An 18,800-nucleotide genomic window follows, 5' to 3' on the forward strand; every position below is an offset into this window, starting at 1 on the left:
TACTCCTTGGACCAGATCCTGTGCTCCACTCAGGACTAAATTGAGAATTGCCTCTCCCCTACAGGTGCTAAAGGAGTTGGCGGATGTGACTGCAGAGCCATTGGCCATCATCTTTGAAAACTCATGAAGATTAGGGGAGGTCCAGGATGACTGGAAAGAGGCTAATGTAGTACCCATCTTTAAAAAAGGGAAGAACGAGGATCTGGGGAACTACTGGCCAGTCAGCCTCACCTCAGTGCCTGGAAAAATCCTGGAGCAGGTCCTCAAGGAATCAATTCTGAAGCACTTAGAGGAGAGGAAAGTGATCAGGAACAGTCAGCATGGATTCACCAAGGGCAAGTCAAGCCTGAATGACCTAATTGCCTTCTATGATGAGATAACTGGCTCTGTGGATCATGGCAAAACAGCAGACATGTTATTCCTTGACTTTAGCAAAGCTTTTGATACGGTCTCCCACAGTATTCTTGCCAGCAAGTTAAAGAAGTATGGGCTGGATGAATGGTCTATAAGATGGATAGAAAGCTGGCTAGATTATCAAGCTCAATGGGTAGTGATCAATGGCTCCATGTCTAGTTGGCAGCCAGTATCAAGCAGAGTGCCCCAAAAGTTGGTCTGGGACCGGTTTTGTACAATATCTTCCTTAATGATCTGGAGGATGGTGTGGACTGCACTCTCAGCAAGTTTGCAGATGACACAAAGCTGGGAGGAATGGTAGATACACTGGAGGGTAGGGATAGGATACAGAGGGACCTAGACAAATTAGGCCAAAAGAAATCTGATGAGGTTCAACAAGGACAAGTGCAGAGTCCTGCACTTAGGACGGAAGAATCCCATGCACTGCTACAGACCAGGGACCGAGTGGCTAGGCAGCAGTTGTGCAGAAAAGGACCTAGGGGTTATAGTGAATGAGAAGCTGGATATGAGTCAACAGCGTGCCCTTGTTGCCAAGAAGGCTAACTGCATTTGTATCTAGGATGTGCAGGGTACTTTTAGGGGCACAGGGGAGGGGACAGGGAGTAGATGGTTTGGCAGAGGGATGTGGTGTGCGAGGGGTGCTGGAGCTTTAATTGTATTTGGATTTAATCTTGATTTTTGCTGCCTGTCAAATGCTGGTTTTGTGCTTTACAGGAAGTGCTATATTAACTTTGTGCTTTTTTGTGATTCTGTGTTAACTGGCAGTTTGTTTAGCTAAGAGCCAAATTGCTTTTGTTATTTTAACAAAGACATGGCTCATTCAGGTGCACAACAGTCACAGGAAGCGTGACCCTCCCTCCCTCCCCCCCCAAAAAGCTTTTAAAATGTTTCCAAAATTTTAATTATATTTATTTGATTGGGTTTTGATTGGACTGGAGTATAAATAGAGGCTTGATTTGCTAGGGAAAATGGTGTACTTAGTTTTGGTCAGTTGTTTATTTTACTTTAAATAGTAGTGTGTATGTGCTGTTTCATTTTGTTTGCGTGTGCAAATGGCTAAATTTAAAATATAATACAGTACATCCCCCAATGTAAAGTATTTAGCTATTAGTATTTAACCAGTATTTTTTCTAGAAGTTTGCATATGTTTATTGTTATTATCATTAATATTAATAGTATTATTCATTTATTTCTTAGCTTAGTTTTTTTCTGACTGAGTTTCTGTGAATAAATGTTGCACCAGTGAGCTGCCATAGATGAAGTTTAAAACCGATCTGTCTGGATATATTTTTATTCTTCTTTTGAGGATGTCAGAGATAAAGTACACATTTAAGTGCATATTGTTTTTAAAAAATCAGTAGTTGTGCCCACAAAAGGTATAGTGCAGCCCCCACTCTATTTTCTGTCTAGCCCACCTTAACCCCCTCACGGGGAAGAGGCTGGAGCCACCCCTGAGGCCTAGGTGGCACTTGATAGTCTTTCAATATAAAAAAGATGGTGATCTATTGTTTGTCATGTCCACTAAAGGTAAGAGAAGACTTAATCAGATTAGCAAGGGAGATTTAGGTTAGAAAAAATCTTTCTAACTGTAGGGATAGTTAAACACAGGAACAGGTTACCTAGGGAGGCTGTGGAATCCCCACCATTAGACGTTTTTGAGAACACTTGCGTCAAATTCCTGTCAGGGATGGTCTAGGCTGTACTTGGTCCTGTCTCCGCACAGGAGGATGGACTATATGACCTCTCAAGGTCTCTTTCAGCCCTACATTTCTAGGATTCTATGTAAGCTGTGCTCTGCAGAGAGGTGACTGGTCACACGGTGCTAACTCTCCTCTTCGTTTCTAGATTCATTGAATCGTACTTACAGGTGGCTAAAAATATGTGAAATATGTTATTTACATTTCTTCTGCAGCCTGGCAATTGCTGTGGTCACCACAGGGGTGTTACTTGGAAGGAATCTGTTCCAAGGAACAGCCTCTGGGGGGCTGTCTACACTAGGAGTTATGTTCTCTCTTACCATCGCTGTGTAGGGAGATGAATCCATGCTAGCAGAACTAGGTTCCAAGGGACAAAATGTCAAAATATTTGAAAAAATCTCCAAGGGCATGAAGTACAGAGGCTATAACAGGGACCTGCAGCAGTGCCGCCTGAAACTTAAGTAGCTCAGGCAAGCCTACCAAAAAACCAAAGAGACACACAGCTGCTCCAGGTCAGACTCTCAGACATGCCGGTTCTATGATGAGCTGCATGCCATTATAGGGGGTGCCCCTACAACTACCCTACCCCTGTACGTGGACTCCTGAAAGGGAGTCTCATGCAACAGGGATGAGGATTTTGGGGACAAGGAAGATGATGAGAAGGAGGAGGTTGAAGATAGTGCACAGCAGGCAATCGGATAAACTGTTCTCCCTGACATCCAGGAACTGTTTATCACCCTGGAGACTCCCAACCCGGGCTCCCGGACCTTGCAGGGGGAGAAGGAACCTCTGGTGAGTGTACCTTTGTAAATATAATACATGGTTTAAAAGCAAGTGTGTTTAATGATTAAGTTGCCCTGAAGACTCTGGATGTATTCGTGTCCAGTAAAGCTACTGGAATGCAGTCAAGCAACATCCGTTCTTTATCTCTCTGTGTTATCCTCAGAAGAATGATATCATTCATGTTCAGCTGGTTGAAATAGGAAATAGGAAAAGGCTGGAGAAAATGTTTCTGAAATAAGATCAGAGGGCAATGGGATCAGATGTGTGTGCCAAAGTACAGAAACTTTGTGCTGAAAATGTGTTTAATATGTGTAACAGTGACAATGGGGGAAGTCTGAATAAGGAATAAGGGAGATTTTCTGCCTAATAGCTTGTGTTTAAAAAGTATTCTTAAGTATTTCCATGCTGTTTACAATGCTTCACATTATTGTCAGTGTCCTACACAAACTGTGTGGCCTGTGTGACGCTGGCAGACCAGGTGCCAGGTCATGCCAAGACCTCTCGGCCTCACTGAACGCTGACAAATGCATGGCTGGAAACCAGTCTGGCTCACCTGTGTGTTAGTGTTGTTAAAATAGGCATTAGATTTATAGAGATGTGTTCAGTGTTTGGACTTTCTGAAATGCTTGTCAGTTGCTGCCTGCATTAATCTCACTTATAACACCTGCATCCTACCTTTAAGTATCTGCTTAGGAACTATAAAAGAGTTTATTGTGAAGCTGGAAACATCCCAGAGTCAGGAGAGAAGCATTGCCAATTGTGAAATACTAGTGTATCACAGGAGGTGTCATCTTCTGCCCAACACAATAAGGTTTACAGATATCAGACAAGCCATTGCGGATGAAAGATTCTGTTGATTGCTTCCTCCCACACCCATGAAGAGGAGCTGGAGCCCAAACACTCATCCCATCAGTTTAAACTCTGAGGGAAGGGAATAATAATGTCTGTCCAGAATGATCTCTATGCTGCTTGGAGGCTGGTGGACAGGGAGGGGAGATGTTTTTAGGCACAAAAGTGAGAGTGCCACAGCTTGGGCTAGTCCTAAAGGACATACAGTACAGAGCTTGCTTATCATAGACGCTTCTATTGCCTTTTGAAACTTATGATTGTAACTCATTTGTGTATGTACATTTGCCTGCTTTCACCTTTGAAATAACTTGCATTTCCTTCTCTTAGCCAATAATTCCTTAGTTAATTTATTAAAGGATTGGCTACAAATGTTGTCTTCGGTTTGAGATCTGACATGCAATTGACCTACGGTAAATAAGTGATCCTTTTCGGATTGGGAGAAACCAGAATATTGTGATTTTTGACATAAGATACCATCTATCACAAAGGTAGGCTTGCCTGGGTGGCAAGACAGACTTAGGAGACTGTCTATAACTCCATAGTAAAGCTGTTACACAGTGCTTGAGGAGTTCACACTTGATACTTGGTTGGTGAAATCGAATGATATCATTCATGTTCACCTGGTTGAAATAGGAAATAGGAAGAGGCTGGAGAAAATGTTTCTGAAATAAGATCAGAGGGCAATGGGATCAGATGTGTGTGCCAAAGTACAGAAACACAACCAGTTTGGGGTTTGTGCCCTGGTTTGAGACAGTCAGTCCTGAGGTTAGTACTCACATTCCTGAGCTACTTCTGACAGTCTAATCTACAATGGAAAGAAACTAATAAAGAAATAACAACACCTTCATTCAGGGGGTTGCATGCAATAGTCTTGTGGTTTAACACTGTAGAATGCCCTTTCAAATAATAAAAATATTTTCCTTTGTGTCCAAGTTTAAAATAGAGACATGTGACCTCTGGGCCAGGAATTGAGAAAAAAAAGGATGGGGAAAGGTGAGAGGTACCAAATTGTGATGAGAATTACCCATCCATCAGAATTTACTATCTCTCCCCTGAAGATGAGGAAAGGCAGAGGTAGGAAACCGGTGACAGGCGTACCCCCATGTCAAGGTTTTTCCCCCACTTTGAACTTTAGCGTCCAAAAAGTGGGGACCTGCATGATCACTTTTAAGCTTAATTCCTAGCTTAGATCTGATAACGCTGCCACCAGCCAAAAATATAGTGTTTGGCACACTTCCTGTTCCCCCAAAACCTTCCCTGGGGAACCCAAGACCCAACCCCCTTGGGTCTTAAAACAAGGAGAAATTAACCTTCCCCCTCTTTTTCCCTCCAGACTTTCCCCTCCCTGGGTTACCCTGAGAGGCTACACTGATCCAAACTCCTTGGATCTTAAAACAAAGAGGAATTAACCTTCTCCCCCCCTTTCCCCCCACCAATCCCTGGTGAGTTCAGACTCAATCCCTTGGATTTTAAAACAAGGAAAAAATCTATCAGTTTCTTAAAAAAAGAAAGCTTTTAATTAAAGAAAGAAAAGGTAAAAATTATCTCTGTAAAATCAGGATGGAAAATGCTTTACAGGGTATTCAGTTTCATATAGACTAGAGGGACCTCCCCCTCTAGCCTTAGATTCAAAGTTACAGCAAACAGAGGTAAAAATCCTTCCAGCAAAAGGAAAAGCATTCACAAGTTGAAAGAAAACAAACATAAGACTAATCCGCCTTGCCTGGCTATACTTATAATTTTGAAACATGAAAGACTGATTCAGGAAGATTTGGAGAGTCTGGTTGTAGGTCTGGTCCCTCTTTTTCCCAAGAGCGAACAACGAACAAAACAAACAACACAAACAAAGACCTCGCTCCACCAAGATTTGAAAGTATCTTGTTCCCCCATTGGTCCTCTGGTCAGGTGTCAGCCAGGTTTACTGAGCTTCTTAACCCTTTATAGGTAAAAGAGACATTAACCCTTAACTATCTGTTTATGACAAGGCAGAGGTAGGAAAACGGTGACAGGCGTATCCCCATCCATCACAATTTGTTACCCTGCACCAGGCATGGAGAAAGATAAAAGAACCAAACTGTGAAAGGCATACCCCAATTCATCACAATGAGCTACATCTGAATCAGAGGATAAAGAAAGATCTGGACCACAGGCAGGGGTGAAAGATTTTTCTTAAAGAGGGGAGACCATGAGGCCCTGCTCCTTATGTGGACATATCACCTTCATATTGGTGCACATAACAAAATTCATGTGGTGGGGGTGGCGCTGAGGAGTTCAGAGTGTGGGAAGGAGCTCAGGTGCTGGGGAAGAGGCTGGGGCAGGGGTATGAGGGCTCCGGCTGGGGATGCAGGCTCTGGGATGGGGCCAGAGATGAGGTGCTCAGTGCTGGAGCAGAGGATTGGGGTGCAGGGGGTGAGGGCTCTGGGGTGGGGCTGGGGTGGGGCTGGAATGAGGAGCAGGAGGGTGCTCGCAGGCTACGGTGGGGAGAGAGGACTCCTCTCAGCTCTCTCTCCCCACAGCAGCAGCACCTGGGCTGCAGGGGGAGAGGTGCCTCTCCCTGCCATAGCAGCTCTGGGGTTGGGGCTGTAGGATAGGTGCCCCTCCCCTGGCCCCAGCAGGTCTGAGTGACCTGTCTGCAGCTGGGTCTGGGCCGCTCTGACCATGTTTGGGACTGGCCCGGGCTGTACGGCAGCAAAGTTGGGGCCAGGGGAGGGGCGCCCTTCTCCCAGCCATGGCAGGTCCCTGGGTGGGTTCCTTGAGCACCTGCAGTGCTAAATAGGTTGTTGCACGGCTGCATGCCTGTGCAGCTTAGAGGGAACTTAGGCTGGGTCCATGATGAAAACTGGACAGGCAAGGCCCATCCCCTTTCAAAAGTGGGAGGGCCATGGCCCCTCGGCACCTCTTTTCCAGCACCCCTGAAGGGGATGGGCAAAGATAGAGGTAGCAAATTATGACAAGCATACCCTATATCTATGATAACTTTCCCCCCCTGGACTAGGAGATAGGGAAAGGTAGAGGATGGAGAAAGATGAGACGTAGAACATCGTGTTGGGAATGTCCCCACCCATCAGAATTTACCAGCCCTGGACCAAAGGATGGAGAAACACAGAAGTGGGTAAACCATGATAGATGAACCCCATCCATCACAGTTTGTTACCCCTGGACCAGAAAGTGGGGAACGATGAGAGGTACCAAATTGTGGTGGGAATGCCTCCATCCATCACAACTTACTGCCCTGGGACTGCAGGATGGGGAAAGGCAGAGACAGCAAATTGTGACAGGGCAGCAAAAGGGAGAAATATGTTAATAAAACTTACCAGGAACTACTAGCAAACCGTGCTGGCAAAGTTCCACTGGCAGGGTGAGGTGCAGCAGGTAGCCCTGCGAGGGAAGGGATGGGGGGAGAACTGGAAGGTTCTTTCCCTGCAGCCCAGTGATGGGTTAAGTTGACCCTACAAATAACCAGAGGAAGCTAGTGACATACCACTAAGAACCCCATGACCCGAACTAAGGGAGCAGCCCTTGCAGCTCAGGCCAGGGCTCGCAGACAGTGAACAAGCTGCGGGGAAAAGAGATCCAGTACAATCCATCTCGCTAGGACCAGGAGGCGCTGGGCGGAGCGATTTCCAGGGTCACTCAGCCTGGCAGCAGGAAGTGAATTGCAGTCGCTGCAGTGACTCTGTTGTGGTGCAATCCACATTCCTTGGAAGACCCCGGGGCCTCGGCTGCTGCCGCTGGGGACCCAGAGCCCTGGCTGAAGGCGGGGGAGGAACATTCCCGCTGCTCCCCAAGAGACTGTCCCAGTGCAGAGACCTCAGCCTGTCCCACCCCCCCTTACTGGGACCCAGAGCCCTGTTCCCAGGCAGAGCCCCACGTGGAGAGAAGGTGAGACCTGCCTCCCTCCCCACTGAGCGCTGCCCCCGGTGCAGCCAGTCTGCAGAGGCAGGGGATACCCCAGGCTGCGCCTAGCTGGGCTGGCCTCGATTCCCTGCATTGGGCAGAGGAAAGGTGGCTGTAGGGCGTGTGAGGGATTGGGGCTAGGACAGCAACATCTCGGGAGCTGGCTGGATGTGAGAGCTGGAAGGGGGCTCTGAGAGCCAGAGGGCACTGAGGGGTGAACAAGGGTGTGTGTGAGGGGACAAGGTGGGTGAACAGGGATGCGGGAGGGGATATGGGGCCACTGAAGGGAGGCTGAGGGAATACACCGGAATCAGGGGGTAGGGAGAGAATTCTGGGGCTCGTGGGAACAGAGCTGGAATAGAGGGAAACTGAGTAAGGGGAGAAAGAGAAGGAAAGGGGGAATGTGGGGAGAAGGGCTGTGGGGTGACTGGAGGGAGAATATGAGAGCAAGTGGAGACTGACAGGGGAAGGGAGAGCCAGAGGGTAGGAGAAGGGAAGGGGGTGGTGAGAGATAGGGATCTTTTCCCCTAGAAATGGTCAAACAAGCATTGGGCATGGATGAGCCCGGGACTTACCCCAAGGGCTCAGAATTTACAAGGCAAATATCCAGTCCCCCCTACACCCTGCTCACAATATATTACTTAAGATAATCTCATTATTTTGGGAGTCTGACTCCTGAATGTTAAATGTTTGGGGTTGACAGAACTAAAGAGGGTCCTGCTCTGATTTCTGTGCAGGATTCTGTGTCAAACCAAAGTCACTGAGAGCAACAGCAGGCAAGGAGTCCAACTTATATTTAGGTTTTTTTTTTTCTTTTCAGTTCAGGTTCAGTCAGTAAAACAAAATTATGGTTCAGGTTTTGTTCTAGTTCAAGTAAAAAATACTGGTTTGAACTGGGTTTCTGATTCCAGTGTGAGTCCAGGTGGGCAAATAAGATCAGCATCGGCTTGACTGTCCCTGGGGGCTGCAGGGGCAGCACAGGGAGGTTCAGTCCTCAGCTGGCCCCACCAGAGGACTCTGGTAATTGCTAAGGCAGAGGAGGCCAGTGTCAATCTCACTTTGTGCTCAGCATACTGCAACCCTAGAGCTAGCTGGGCTTCCTGGGGTGGATGCTGCTGCCTCTACTGTGAACTGGGAGACTGAGCTGAGGAACTGCTGCTGCCCAGCGGGGTCTGTGCTGGGATAGACCATCACTAACGCCCCCTCTATGCCCAGCTGAGGGGGGACTTTCTCCTTGACTGTCATCAGTGCTGTGCTGCCAACAGCTCCTGAGCCAGAGACTCCAGGTGATGATAGAGAACTTGGAGAAAGTGCTGGGGATGGACAGGAAAGTGACTCTGCACAAACATCCCCTCCCGTCTCCCCATGTGTCTGTGAGTCCCAGAGCAGCTGCCCCAGGCACACCCAGGCTCACACCCGTTAGCAGTGGCAGTAGCTATTAGAGAGGAAACACCCACAGGAATGGCAGGACAGTAACCAGCTCTTCCATGCAGAAGGGAGACGGGAGAGACTGAATGGGGCAGCAGGAGCAATAAATGGGGAGGGAGGGTCCCAGCTCCCAGCCCTGCCCAGCCCCGTTCCCTGCAACACCCCAGGGCAGATTGACTTTCCTGGGACAATGTGAGGAGAAGAGAGAGGAAAAGCCATTTCCTGCCTCTGTCTAGTCCCCGTGCTGCTGAGGGAATGTGCTGTTGTGGGGACAGTGTTGGGGGGGATCCCACAAAGTGGCTCCTTTGATTCTGCTCTTTTCTAGAGTTTGGCTCAGAGACTCTGTTACTGGGAGGGTTTAAAAATGTCTCATGTGTTTAGTCCCAGTGGGAGGGTCAGATCTGTATTGTAATAAGGTAGCTGAAGGTTTTCCCAGCATGGCAGAGTCTAGAGTGTCTGTCTGCACAGAAAGAGCCTGTGGGGGGGAATTGCTCAGTGGTTTGAGCATTAGCCTGCTAAACCCAGGGCAAGTTCAATCCTTGAGGGGGTCATTTAGGGATCTGGGGCAAAAATCTGTCTGGGAATTGGTCATGCTTTGAGCAGTGGGTTGGACTAGATGACCTCCTGAGGTCCCTTCCAACCCTGATATTGTATGAATTGGGGTGTGAAACGAACTAACACTAATTCAGAAACCTCAACAATTGTCCTTTTCACCTTGACAGGCTGCAGAATAAGGGCCATGTTTTCTTCCAGATCATCCCATCTACCCAGGGGCTGGGGAAGAGAAATGGCTGTGGTGGATCCAACTCAGGTAGGGGATATTTTGAGGAGAGCTGCTGGGGAGGGTTGCTATAGAAGGGGGCAGGGCAGGAAATACACAGAGGGATCCAGGGACGGAGACAGGCTGTATTTAACATGCTGGGACATGCTCAGCCTAGGGGCTGATATATGAAAAGGCCCATTGGTGCCAGGGCTGGGGTTGAACATTCCCTCATGCTGGAGCCTGAACCCACTGGCCAGAGACTGCAATGAAATACAAAGGGAAGGTGCTGGGATTCCAGTCCCTGTTCCCTGTGTGGAGGTCTGCTTCCCATAGCAGCCTGTGCTTAGTAGGTGTGTGGTAAATGAGAAGACCCTGCCCTCCTCCATCTGTTGGGAGGGACAAGGAACTCTTGCATTCTGTCTGTTCCCTGGAGTCTCCTGGCCACTCTGAGCAGAGTGGGGCTGGGATTCTGCTCCTCTGGCCTCCCAGAGCTGTCCTATTTTTATGCTTCTTCCCCTACAAATAGTGGGATTGTGGCTGAGGCAGCAGACACTGAGTGGGGCGCACCTGTTATTTCAGATGCCGGTGACCTTCGAGGAGGTGGCTGTGTATTTCACCCAGGGGCAGGGGGCTCTACTGGATCCCAGTCAGAGAGCCCTCTACATGGACATCATGCAGGAGAATTATGAGACTGTGACCTTGCTGGGTAGGGATTTCTTTCCCCGCAGCTATTTGAAGCCAGGGGCCCTGTATTTCTGAATCTGGTCAGGTTCTTCCCTGGTCAGTGAGATTAGAGGGGAATGGGCTACATACTCCAAGTGTGAGAGAGCCATTCACCTCCATACTCCCTCCAACTGGATAGGGAAGTCATGAACCTAACGGACATACTAATTCATTCCCATCCCTCCAGCTGTCACGAGGGGCAGAAGCAGTGTATTATGCTATATGCATTAATACTCACTCACACATAGGATCTCTGTGCACCTCCCTTCATGCAACTAACTCTATGTGTGGGGAGGGCTCTGGTCTCTGTGGGTTCAGACATAGGCAGGGGTTTAACACCAGAGCTGTGTGTGCCTCAGAAAGTCCCCCAGAGCACAGAGATCCTGAAAACTCCTAGTGAGTATGTGACAACTGAACCCACTGGCCAGAGACTGCAATGAAATGCAAAGATATTGGCGTCTCCCAAGGGGACTCAGTGACCATGTTCCCATCCCATAATCTCCAAGAATATCATGGGTTGATTTTAAACTCAAGATGTGCCCGTTGTGAGAAATACTGCCCCAGTCTTCAGTACACTCTGATCATGCCTGATTCACCCCCTGAGAAGGACTCCTCATTCCCAAACCTGACCTGATCGCTCGGCTGGAAGGAGGAAAAGAGCCGTGGGTTCTGGATCTCCAAGCCTCCAAGGAAAGGAAGATCCCAAGAGGCAGCCGCACAAGTGAGGAGCCAGTGACACACACAGAAACTATGTAGCAAATGAAGGAAAAAGTTTAAAATCCATAAAATGTGGTGTGGCCCCCTCAGTTCTGCCTCATCTCACCCAAGTCGGGCTGTGGTCAGCAGGTGTCATATTATCATGGCAGATATTGCTCATGGCTTCACACCCACCCTGTTTGCTGTCAGGAGTTTTCTCCACATCTTCACTTCCCTGTGAGTGTTTGGATGGGTTGTGGAGGCAGAATTCTGTTTCTCATTCTTCCAGTGGTTATTGAGTTGTGTTTTCCCTTTTTGCAATTCCCTTTTCTGCCAGCCCAGGCAATCACTCCTGCCTGGATTCTCTCTCTCTTCCAGTAGGTGATGAGACAATGAGTGAGAACGAGGAGGGGAATCCACAACAGGAAGATCCTGAGCAAGTGGAACTGCAGGGAACCTTTTTGAGAAGAGTAGATGGGAATTTTTCTCAGGGCTTGGAACAGAGAAAAGGCTGGAGTAATTGGCGAGGGTCAGAGAGGAAGCTGGGAAATTGCTGGAGGAAGAAGGTGGATGAATCAATTGACTGTGGAGGAGGAGGCAAGGATCCCAAAGAAACCACAGCCCAGCAAACAAGTCACAAGGAAAAGAAGCCCTATAAATGCTTGGACTGTGGGAAAAGCTTCAATTACCCCTCAGTTCTTATTAACCACAAGATAATCCACACAAGAGACAGACTTTATAAATACGTTGAGTGTGGGAAAAGCTACAATCAGCGCTCAGCCCTTGTTACCCATGGGAGAATCCGTACAGGGGAGAGACCCTATAAATGCTTGGACAATGGGAAAAATTTCAATGTTAGCTCACATCTTATTACCCATCGGAGGGTACACACAGGAGAGAGACCGTATAAATGCCTTGAGAGTGGAAAAAGCTTCAGTCAGTGCTCACATCTCATTACACATCAGACACTGCACACAGGAGAGAGACCATATAAATGCTTGGGCTGTGGGGAAAGCTTCAGTCAGCAGTCAGTCCTTATTAACCATGGGAGAATCCACACTGGGGAGAGACCCTATAAATGTTTAGACAGTGGGAAAAGCTTCAGTCAGAGCTCACATCTTATTACTCATCAGAGAGTGCATACGGGAGAGAAACCGTATAAATGCCTTGAATGTTGGAAAACAAATCAAAACTCATTACACATCAGAGAATCCACATGGGAGAGAAAACACATAAATGCTTGGATGATGGGAAAAGTTTCAGTTCCAGTTCATATCTTCCTAAACATTGAAGAATCCACACAGGACAAAATCTATAAATGTCTTGACAGTGGAAAAAGTTTCATGCAAAGATCAAACCTTGCTTCACATCAGACAAACCACACAATGGAGAGAACCCATAAATGCTTGGATTGTGGGAAAAGCTTCAATAACTGCAGGAAAAGATACAGTCTCAGCTCACACATGACTCCACATCAGGCAATTCACACAAGAAAGAGCTTAAATGTGGGGGAATCTGCATTTGTTTGCGCAGCATCAAGCATCAGCAAATCCACACAGGGAAAAGCCTCTCAGATGTCCTTAGCATGGAAAATGCTTCAGTTGGTGCTAACACCACATGGGACATCAGAGACTCCTCCACAGAGGAGAGAAGTTCTCTGTGCCCTGACTAGTGCTGGCCATAGTAAAAACTCCATTTCCTAATTCCCACACACAGCAGTGGCATTTGGCTCCCAGGTATCCATCTGCCCATCTCTAGGAACAGGTTCCAGAAGCCGCTGACCCTGAGTTGACCAGTGACCCTATGGCTTTGCTTGATCTAAGATAACCCCAGGCAGAGATGGAAGAGAAGTCCCGATCAGCCCCTCCTCCCTACTGCAGCCCTGGCTGCTGAACTGATGGGCCTTCCTAACTCCTGCTAACCTGCTGCGGGATGGGAGAGAGAATTTCATCCAGAAGCTCCCTCTGCCTGGAGTTCCCCCCCTCCAGTCCCTTCCCAGATGTAATGCCCCTTCCATGGAAAGGGATACTTGGGCCAGACCCCACATTTACTCTGGACACCTGTCCCCATCTTCCAGCTGCCCCTGGACTAGGCTCCCCCACTTACCTGGAGCTGGTCCTTGCAGGGCAAGTGTTTCTGGAGCTGGCAAATTGTTCATTCCCTAAATCCTTTGAGGTGCTGGGTTACAGGGGATCAAATGTGGAGGGACCAGGAGGAATGGGTTATGGGGAGCAAACTGGGAAATTGAACGTTGTGTTTGGTGCATGTGGGATGCAGAAGGTGCTGGGGAAAACAAGTGTTAGGGATCATGGGATAAGAGAGGAGAGTACAGGGAAGAGAGGTGCTGCCTCTTATCACTCACCCCTTCTGCCCCTTTTCCCTGCCCCCTTTGCATTCAGAAATCACAACTAAGAGGGACTGATTTCCACAGAGTCTTTTGTAGGTGTAAAGGCTTTGGGATCCCACCTCTGCCCGCACAGCATCGGCTTTCGAGAGTCTCTCTGGTGGGAAAAGTGTTTGGGATTAGCTAGCAAATCTCCCCTGACCCTCCCCCACTTTTCCTAGTCTAAACTGACCCCAACCACCTTATATATTCTGATTCCTCCCATTAGCAGAGTGATTGTTAGCATCACTGAGTTCCCTCTTTGGGGAGAGATTGTCTCATTCCCACATAGTCTTACATTGCTCCAGGCTATGCCAAAAACATTTATTTTTTGTACACTGACTCCCTTTGAGACCAGATTTAAATAGATTTTAAAAGTCCTGGAGCAGGGTTAGGAAAATGTGGTGGTGGGTTCTGTGTTATTTGAGGATGATGGGGTGAGTTGGAGGGATTCCATCCTCTCCCCTTCATTGTCATGCTCCACCCCGATACAGCAACCTCTCTCTGAGCCTTGGAGATTTTATCCTCTCCCCATTCTACCCTCCACCTCCCAGCATGGCACTTGCCACAATGTTCTTCACTCTCTATGTTTAGGAATCACACTTTGGTTTTTTTTTTAAATGAACCCGAAAGCTCTGTTTGAGCTTTCTGAACTTAAATCCCCGTTTCCATCTATTGGTAAAGTGGCTTCTGGCTTTTTCCAGCCAATTCCAGAATATTTGTAGATGGATAGATTTTAGTTTGGGGTTTTTTTTTCTTTTTTGCATTAGGACAATACTAAAACTTTTGTAAATGATACAACCAAATAATGAGGAGGTGCTGAGTACAGCAGGTTCAGCCAGTTCAAGGAAAATGGATACATTTGTTTTCCTTCTTTTGGGAGTTATGATTCTGTGGGATTTCACTTTATGAACCTGAAAGTATTTTGTAGCCAATATTGTAGTGTTGTCTTTTCTATCTTTCTGAAGGCTGTCTGGTCACATAGTTTGATATTAGTTTAGTTTGACAGGATATAGCGCAGTTTTATTGAGGACTTTATAAGACAAATGATCATTTGCCAGAAGAGTCTTTTTTATTTTAACCTTTCTTAACCCTTTGTCATGAGATTTTTGTGTGTTTGAACAATGAAAATTATCAATATCTTTCAGCATGAACACTCAGGGTGAGTGCTAGATTCACACTCGGAGAGGCCGAGACTGAATGGGGCATGGAGTTACTTCCTGATCCCTGCAGAGATGTGAGATGCAGTCAGGAGCAGGAGAGGGTGGGGAAACAGAGCTAGGAAACTGCAGACTTTTCTTTTGAGAGCCAGAGAGCTGATGCTGAGAGCTGTGAACTTGCTGTGCCAAAGCCAGAGAGACACAGGAATTGCCTTGTGAGTACTGGGTGAAGCCATCTCTGAAATCTAAAGGGCTACAAAGTATGTCTCTAGATGAAATATGAGGGGACGGGATAGCATCTCCCGATTGCTATGGGGACGAGCCTGGGCAGAGACAAGAAGGAAGTTGGGGAAGCCAACATGTCTGAGCCAGCCTTGAATCAAGACTGACCCCCATTATAGAGGCCAAAGGGAGATGAGGAGCCTGATACCCCAACTAGTCATCCCCTCCCCATCTACAAGTGTCTTGCATGGGGATAACAAACAGTCTGCCCCACTCACTCCACACTGTACCCCTCTAATCTCAGCTCCTTGGATTCCCTGCTCTCGGAGTGTTTGCTTTGTACCTCAGTCCCAGCATCTCTCCTGCATTTTCTGCAGTTTTCTACCAGTTTGTAACTGTTGCTCTGTTGCTGGTGTATGTGGGTTTTGGGTGCTCCAATGTGCTAGGTTGGGGATGTAAAGTACCATGCTGAGCAGGGCTGGAGGTGGAGAAAGGAAAGGAGTCTGTCTTTGTCCATCCTTTGGAATAATAAAGTAGAATTTAGTTTCTCACACTCCCAAGTGTAGTTTGTTTTGCATTAACTATCCAGCAGATTCAGAGTGGAGGTTAACATGAAAGCAATGCTAACATGATCTGGTATCGAAATACACAGTGAGGTTTCCCATACAGTCTCACCTCTGCCCTATCATAGCCTCAGCTGCAGCCACTATACTCACAAATTTATGTATGTATAATACGGCTAAAGTGATTTAAAGTTTTAGCCCAAGATCCCCACTCTCTCAACCTTACCACCTGCTTAATTCTAGCTGAGACCCATTTAAATCAATTAAACCTGTGAATAAGATCTTTCCACACTGGGATTTTAGAGTGGTAGGTTTGGGAGTCTCTCTTTATTGATACTCAGCCTGTTCCTCATATCACACTTTCATCCAAATTCATTCTTGTCTGATCACAACGTAATTGTATCTCAGTTAATATCATGATTATTTGTAGTACAGCAGCAGCCAGACGCTCCACAGAAGACTACAGTACCTAGCACAATACGGCCGTATATACATATCATGGGAGACAGCTCCTCAGGAAAACAGTTTACAGTCTCAATATGCAGATCAGCCAATGTAATGATTTTGTAACTATCAGGAGCAATCCTGAAATCTAAAGGGCTACGAGTGATGTCCCAATAGGAATGATGAGGGGAGGGGGCAGCATCTCTCGATTGCTGAGAGAACGAGGCTCTGCACTTCATTCACCTTCTGTTATATGTACAAAACACAGATTGTTGTCCCCCACAATGACAGCACTTACCCCCAGAGTGCAGAACACATTTTCTGAGCAAAGTCAGTCTGTTACTGGCTTTAACAATAATCATTAACAATGGGTCTGTTCAGACATTTAGCACCGACTGTCAGATCCTGCCTTGTAGAGATACCATTCAAAGCCCCATACTATTCCAGTTGAGGTATTTTAGTGCTTGTGGGCCCAGATTATATTAAACCGATTTTTAAAGCCCATTAGCTTTTGGGTAAGTTTTTCAAAAGCATCTTTCCCAAAATTACTTATGGTTGTATTTTTTAAGGTATTAGGTACCTGAGGATTCAGATAGGGGCTTACTGGGGTTACCAAAGCAGGTTAGGCACCAGGGGCTAGATGCACAAAAAGATTTAGGTCCCCAGCTGGTACTTTTACTTTAGGTACCTGCATCTGACATTTTAGATGCCACCAATCCTCAACTGACCCCCCCACCCCCCACTTAGCTATTGCCTAACTCTGATGGTGTCTTAAGATCCTGTGCACCTAAATTTCTGTCATTTAAATCATCCAAGAGCCTGCAAATCTGGTTCTGGGCATGCTCTCAGCTGCCTCAGGTTAGGCACACAGATCCCTGTTTCATACCTAAGCACCAGCACGCTCCTCACACTATGTTTTCCCTGTCCTGTCTCTCATGTGGCTGCCCCATTGCCCATTCTGGTTTGTCTCAGGCCAGTGCCCCATTATGGGCTGGGGAGACTAAATTTGGTGTTTCAACTCATATGGCACAATGCCACTAGCTCAATTTTGGCCCCAGATACTCACCTCCCTCCCCCCCGCGCAACCATGGTGGGACATTCGGGCCTATCCAGAGTGCTGAGAGCACCAGCCCCAGAACCACACCAGCTGGTGCTTCACTGCCAACATTCAGGCACAGCATGGGGAGCTGCTGTCAGTGCCCACATGGGGGTGCCAGCCAGGAGAGGGGCAGAGGGGGACTGGCAGGGGGCAGACATAGTAGGGGTTGCCTAGAGCCCAGTGATGGTTAATCCAGCCCTATGAATAACCAGAGGAACTTGATGGCAAAGCCCTGACAGATCCATGGCCCGAGCTAGGGGAGCAGAGCTTGAAACTCCGGCCTAGGGCTAGTAGCCAGTGAGTCTGGTGTGGAGACAAGAGACCATCTCTGGCAAACTGCTCCCTGTGCCAGTCTGTGATCAGAGTGACTCACTCACAGAGTCAGTGTCACCAAGAAACCTATCTCCTGCTGTTCCCGGTTCTGGGCAGCCTGTCTAGGACCAGGACCCCCATGTGTCCCTTTTCACACTGGGGACTCTGTGGAACAATGCCCAGTTTCCATGGAAATGCCCCTTCTCCCCTCATTCTGGGATCTGGACGTCTCCTTTCTGCCCATTGACGCAAAGGCTTCTATGTATGATGCGCCCTTAATGCTGAGAGAAGCTGCCTGTGCCCAGGGCCGGTGCAAGGATATTTTGCGCCCTAGGCGAAAATTCCATCTTGCGACCCCCCCCCCCCCCCCCCAATCACATACATTATACACAATACACGGTCACAGAGTAACATGTTATAATTTAGAATTTATGTTTCCGCGCTTTAAGTTTAGCAAATTTAGAAACAAGTTCCTCCAAGTCAATGCTGTGAGCAATGTCATGTTCTATTGACAAGGTAGATAGCCCAACAAGTCTTTGTTGCAACAGTGATGTTCGCATATATGTTTTTATCAACTTGAGCTTCAAGAAGCTTTGCTCACCACTGGCCACAGAAACTGGGAGAGTCAAGAGGATGCGAAGAGCAATAACTGTGTTAGGGACACTATCTGTCAGCTTATTTTCCCATATGAAGTTCAATACATCTTGGGATGATGAACTCCTTTGGACTCGTCTTGCAATAGCTTGCAATTCACTGCGCAAGTCAAAGGCATCAATATCCTTGGATTCACCATGTTGCAAAGCTTTCTCCAGATTCAAGCAATGTTCTATAATTTGCTTTGGTGTTTTATTTTGCAAACTCTAAACATCATATATGAAGCCAAATACTGAACTAATTTGCTGCATCAATGTGACTCTTTCTTCAACCGAATGTATTGCTGTGTCAATGACCGCAAAGTAAAAGTTCACTTTGAATTTTTCTTTCGGATCATAAATAGGTTCGTCATCTGCTTCATATGTGAACTGCTTCCTCTTCTTTCTAATACGGATTGGATCTGGTTCAAAAAGTGCCAGTACATCCAACTCCTCCGCAAGTTCACCTGCATCTACCAATGTTTCCTCAAAGGCTGTGTCACTTCTGCGGCCCACAAGAAACTTCTTGGTTTCTCCAAGTTGATTAATGGCATCACATATATCAAATTCTTTTGCCTGAAGTTGTTTGCTAGTTATGTTGATCTCAAACAATATGTCATACCACAAAACAAGAGAAACAAGAAACTTGAAACTAGAAATGGCTTTTGTAAGAGCCTTTGCATCAACTCGTGATGTATTGCCAGATGATCCTGTCAGAGTATTGTCTTCATAGAT

At 47.1% G+C, this 18,800-nt stretch overlaps 1 pseudogene; it reads left to right on the forward strand.

Moving 5' to 3' along the window:
• The window catches only part of LOC127032168 (zinc finger protein 420-like), a 200,860-nt pseudogene that overhangs the window by 172,914 nt on the left and 9,146 nt on the right, over positions 1-18,800 (forward strand).

Source organism: Gopherus flavomarginatus, chromosome 12, assembly GCF_025201925.1.
Source record: "Gopherus flavomarginatus isolate rGopFla2 chromosome 12, rGopFla2.mat.asm, whole genome shotgun sequence".
NCBI classification, from domain to species: domain Eukaryota; kingdom Metazoa; phylum Chordata; order Testudines; family Testudinidae; genus Gopherus; species Gopherus flavomarginatus.